Source organism: Coenobita brevimanus, chromosome 40 (assembly GCF_032717465.1).
Source record: "Coenobita brevimanus isolate Jiangsu-jjx chromosome 40, ASM3271746v2, whole genome shotgun sequence".
Lineage (NCBI taxonomy): Eukaryota > Metazoa > Arthropoda > Malacostraca > Decapoda > Coenobitidae > Coenobita > Coenobita brevimanus.
Window position 1 is genome coordinate 14,977,589 of NC_136993.1, and position 6,000 is coordinate 14,983,588.

Sequence of the window (6,000 nt, forward strand, 5' to 3'; positions counted from 1 at the left end):
TCTTTACCATAGGAAAAAAAACAACCTGGTTGAAATCCTTTATGTAGACAGCAGTTAAAAAAAAAAAAAAAAAAAACTTGTGGATGAATGGCTGTAAAAATGAGCTAGTTTTGCAGACTCACGTGAAACTATTAATATATTGCCTCAAAATATCTTTCTATCTGTTGCCAGACACCTTAATCCCGTAAGGGGAGGCCACAAACAAATCGCCTCCATATCGCCCTGTCCCCCGGCATTTCACTGCCCTCACCCCAACTCATACCCCCCCTCTGTCATGTACCTCTCCACTCCATCCCTCCATTTCATCCTCGACCTCCCCCTTCACCTCACTCACAAATACTCTCCTCATTAGTCTCTCGCACTCCATCCTATCCACATGGCCAAACCACCTCAGTGTATTTCTCCTAACTTTTTTTTTTTTTTTTTTTTATCACATCCACACCACAACACTCCTTCACTTCCTCATTTGTCAGTCTGTCTCTCAAAAAAAATGTACCAGCCAACACGTGATGATTTATGCGATTTCGAGTGGTAATAATTACCAAGGACAATATTACACTTATAATAACAGGGCGCCCCATATATCACAATGTTTCGTCCGCGTGGCAGAAGGATATGTGCCAGAAGATGGCTCATACTTTTTTGGTTGATTGTACGTCACACACACACACACACACACACACACACACAACACATCTATCAGCAGATGAAGATTCCAAGGCTCTCTCAGGTTAGGAATAATGGCTGGTTGATGGAAGAGAGAGAGAGAGAGAGAGAGAGAGAGAGAGAGTTGCCGAGTCACTGTGTTCATTTTGCCGTACTTCCTCCCACCCCCCACCGTCATTCTGGTGTGCATTATAGTCTCTACACCCTTTTCACAGCACTTCTTCGTGACTGGCATCATATTCTAGTGTTAATGTATTGATAGAGTTATTTCAGGATGAAGATATGGCAAGTTTAGGTCAACAGACCGGAAAAAGCCCCCATTCGTAACGTTGGAAGCCCCAGTTGGAAGCCCCAGTTGGAGGCCCCCAGATAGAAGCCCCAGTTGGAAGCCCCTAGTTGGAAGCCCCAGTTGGAGGCCCCCAGATAGAAGCCCCAGTTGGAAGCTCCCAGTTGGAAGCCCTCAGTTGGAAGCCCTAGTTGGAGGCCCCAGTTGGAAGCCCTCAGTTGGAAGCCCTCAGTTGGAAGCCCCAGTTGGAAGCCCCCAGTTGGAAGCCCCAGTTGGAAGCCCGCAGTTGAAAGCCCTTAGTTGGAAGCCCTCAGTTGGATGTCCCAGTTGGAAGCCCCCAGATAGAAGCCCCAGTTGGAAGCCCCCAGTTGGAAGCCCCAGTTGGAAGCCCCCAGTTGGAAGCCCCCAGTTGGAAGCCCTCAGTTGGAAGCCCTCAGTTGGTAGCCCTCAGTTGAAAGCTCCCAGTTGGAAGTCCCCAGTTTGAAGTCCCAGTGGGAAGCCCCCAGTGGGAAGCCCCCAGTGGGAAGCCCCCAGTTGGAAGTCCCCAGTTGGAAGCCCCCAGTTGGAAGCCCCCAGTTCCTATCAGACCAAAACTTGAACCCTAACATATCCTTATAATATGAGGATGAGATGAGGGAATGGAGTGAAGAGGTATATGAGAGTGGGGTGTGAGCTGGGGGAAGCGCAGCGAAATGGCGAGAGACAGGGCGACATGAAGGTGATTTGTTTGTGGCCACCCCTCACTGGATTAAGGTGTCTGGCAATAGGCAGATAGACAGATTAACTTTCAATAATACGCAACAATCCACAAGAAGTTTTGCCAATTCTTGTATATTGATAAATTTCTAAACTTGTACAGATAAATTATGAACCTTGTATTATAATGTATATTTATTTTGTTTGTTGCAGTAGTAAATATTTTCTGAATTCTATGCCCCAAAATACATCAACCGCTTCCATATTATCTTTCTCGCATAAAAAGAACTCAAATAAATCGTTAATTAAAAAAAAAATGATTAACTACAAAAATGGTTAACTATAAAAATGGTTAACTAAAAAATGATTAACTCAAAAATGGTTAACTCAAAAATGATTAACTCAAAAATGGGTAACTCAAAAAAGGGTTAACTAAAAAATTATTAACTCAGAAATGGGTAACTCAAAAAATGACTAACTAAAAAAACAGGTAGCAAAAACAAAAAATAGGTAACTAAAAATAATGGATAACTCAAAAAATGGTTAACTCAAAAAATGGTTAACTTAAAATTGGTTAACTCAAAAATGGTTAACTAAAAAAATGGTTAACTAAAAAAATGGTTAACTAAAACATGACTAACTAAAAAATGATTAACTCAAAAATGGGTAACTCAAATAATGGTTAACTCAAAAAATGGGTTACTCAAAAAATGGTTAACTAAAAAAGTTGGTAATTTAAAAAAATGGTTAACTCAAAAAATGTTTAACTAAAAAATGGTTAACTCAAAAATGGGTAACTCAAAAAATGTTTAACTAAATAATTGGTTTAAAAAAAAAAAATGGTTAACTCAAGAATGGTTAATCGCGCAATATTTCCCAGTGACCTTTTGAAACGTATTGGAAATTTTCTGCCACTGAGCTACGTGAAATAAAATGGAAAAAGGCGAACATTTTAAGGCCAGGTTGGCGGTATGTGGGGGAGCTCACCATCCACTCACTCGATGTAGTGTTGCTCTTGGGTGACTGTCCTTTCCTTTCTTCCTTCCTTCTTTCCTGCCTGAGTCAGGCACTGAGGTGAATGAGGCGTGTCAATTGAGTAAGACAAGCCAACGACTAACATGAGTAAGTAATTTACTGAGGTGAGAAAAGGGGCATGAGTAAGGTGAATGAGCAAGGAAGATGACTAAGTGTGGCAGGCAATAGAGGAAAGTGTGTGCGTGTGTGTGTGTGTGTGTGTGTGCATCTTTTTGTGGGCGTCCGGATATTTCTTATCAATGTTCGTCTGTCTGTCTGTCTGTCTCTCTCTCTCTCTCTCTCTCTCTCTCTCTCTCTCTCTCTCTCTCTCTTTTGTATGTTTGCGTGTGTGTGTGTGTGTGTGTGTGTGTGTGTGTGTGTGTGTGTGTGTGTGTGTGTGTGTGCGCGCGCTTAAGGGAAGGAAATAAAAGAGAAATCAAGCGGGAAAGTATTAGGCACAACTAGACGGAGGGTAGAAGAAGCTACGAGGAGGGAAGAAAAGAGGAGGGGAAAAGAGAGGAGCTTGAGCGAGAACAGTGAGTTGAGGGAAAAGTGATATTAGGGGAAAGGAAAGGAGAGAATGCTAGGTGGCGTTGTCCAGGTCAGCTCTCGAACTCTCTCCCGCTGCCTGTATTTCCCACTGCCTATGATCTCCAGTCTTTCAAACGCAGTGTGTCCAGGCATCTCAAAATGAACGCATCTTGAATCTGGGTGTTATTTTGATTTTTTTTTTTCCTTGGAGGGAACAGTCTTGCGGGCTCCAGGCCTTCGGTTCCTTCTTTCTTGCATTTAAAAAAATGGGAAAAGTGTAACAATTTACCCCCTAGCGACTCCTTCAGGGTGTCAGTGATATGGCAGCAGCATCAGAAACTTACAGTAGTGCTGGTGCCATACAGGACCCCAACGTAGAAGTGGCGTACGGATTGGCTGAGTTACCACCAACTTTTTGTGTTGGCAGTGGTACCACACAATATTTTTTTATGGCTTGTACTTCCTGCCGCCGTTCAACCACCATCTGCCGGTAACTGGTTGACTGTGTGCTGCTAATTGGTTGACTGTGTGCCGGTAACTGGTTGACTGTGTGCCGGTTGACTGTGTGCCGGTAACTGGTTGACTGTGTGCCGGTTGACTGTGTGCCGGTAACTGGTTGACTGTGTGCCGGTAACTGGTTGACTGTGCCGGTAACTGGTTGACTGTGTGCCGGTAACTTGTTGACTGTGTGCCGGTAACTTGTTGACTGTGTGCTGGTAACTGGTTGACTGTGTGCTGGTAACTGGTTGACTGTGTGCCGGTAACTGGTTGACTGTGTGCTGATAACTGGTTGACTGTGCCGGTAACTGGTTGACTGTGTGCCGGTAACTGGTTGACTGTGTGCCGGTAACTTGTTGGCTGTGCCGGTAACTGGTTGACTGTGTGCCGGTAACTGGTTGACTGTGTGCCGGTAACTGGTTGACTGTGCCGGTAACTGGTTGACTGTGTGCTGATAACTGGTTGACTGTGTGCCGGTAACTGGTTGACTGTGTGCTGGTAACTGGTTGACTGTGTGCCAGTAACTGGTTCACTTTATACACACAATACTGTACGTCTGTGATGAAGGGCCGGCTTAAAAATATTCAAGTGTTATTGTGGAACACGAAAAGGTGAATCTGTCACTAGGTAATGTACTGGGGTTCAACGGCGGCTGGAGAGACGCAGCAGAGGATAATAGAAAAATAACACTGGAATCATACTAAATACTCCAAGTATCAGACACATATGAGCAGAGTTTATTGAAGGAAGTAGGTGGGAAGAGAGAGAGAGAGAGAGAGAGAGAGAGAGAGAGGGTTAGGGAAACAATAAAATAACAAAAGTAAGGAAGGGGAAGATAATATTTCCAAACAATAGGTAAGCAAAGCCGCATAAAAAGACCAATATGATATATAAGAGGGAGAAGTTAATATGGTAAAGGGAGTGGATACAGCGAGACTAGAACATTACATTAACATTTCATCCAGTGTGCTGCAGCTGTGGTGTTGTGAGGTACCGATATTAAACACTAAACGATTTTGTACAACATCAGGTTATCCTCACAGGGTATTCATATCTATTTGTTCATCACCAGCTATTACCATCTCATCCCATCCCACTCCCTCCTATATTTTCTACCTCCTACCCCTCCCTCCCTCTCCCATCCTCCTCACTCCTTTATTCTGTACCTCCTACCCCTCTCTTCCTTCCTCCCTCCCCCCACTTCCAGTCATCCCAACCCAGGTATATACTAATTATTTTCGTCAACCGCACCTGTGTCATGCTGGCAAATCCATCAACAGGTAACACACATAGTTTTGCTGATAACTGTGTGTGTCTTCCCGGTTCACCGAGTGCCATTGTTTTCACTGAACAGGCCCTTGGGTGTCAGTGTAGGGCAGCAGGCAGCCGTTGGGCACTACTGGCAAAGGAAAAATAAACGACGAGAAGCAGACGACTAAAGCAAGTACAAAGCGGAGAAAGCACAAACAGAGGCAGGAAACTGGAAAAAATAAGAGACAGCATTTGTCAGGGGGGGGGGAGTGTAACTAGAGACCACTCAGAGAGTGCATACCTCCACAATAGCTGGATCCGGATCTACCCCAAAATTAAATCAGTTCTTTCTTGGCCCATCGGGCACCCTTCCACAAAATTTCATTGACATTCATTGAGAAGTTATATTGTGTGGGATACATAGGATCCGGATCCGGATCCAGTTCTCACCAAAATTTAATCAGTTTATATTTTCTTTGGCCATGGCCCACTCTTCCACAGAATTTTATTGAAGTCCATTGACAACTTTTGGAGATATCCTGTGGACAAACAGACAAACATAGGTGAATACATAACCTTCTCCAACTTCGTTGACAAAAGTAAAAATATGAGAGACCATCATTCATTCATTGCCAGACGCCATGTATCCCAAACGGGGTGGCCAAGGGCTTAGAGTTAATTGTTTTACAGGGAGGGGCGGTGGCTGAATCGGTAGAGAGGCGGCCTACAGTCATGATGGACCCAGGTTCGAATCCCGGCTGGGGCAGGGAACAGTTTAAGCATTTGAATTTCATGAAAGCTGACTTTCCTGATCTACCAGATGACCTGCCGACATGTCATAAAATTACCCCCGCTAATACCAATACACCAGTCCTGTATGAGACAGCCCTAGCATGTATTCAATATGGACGGTGGGTGTTAGCGCCGAAGTGGTGACATGTAGAGAAGAGTATGGTATGTAGGAGGACTACTGGGCCTTGAGAGCAGGCTGTGGAGCCTATGCCCTGAGTCGGACACATAAAAAAAAAAAAAAAAAAAAAACACTTGACACGTAGGGA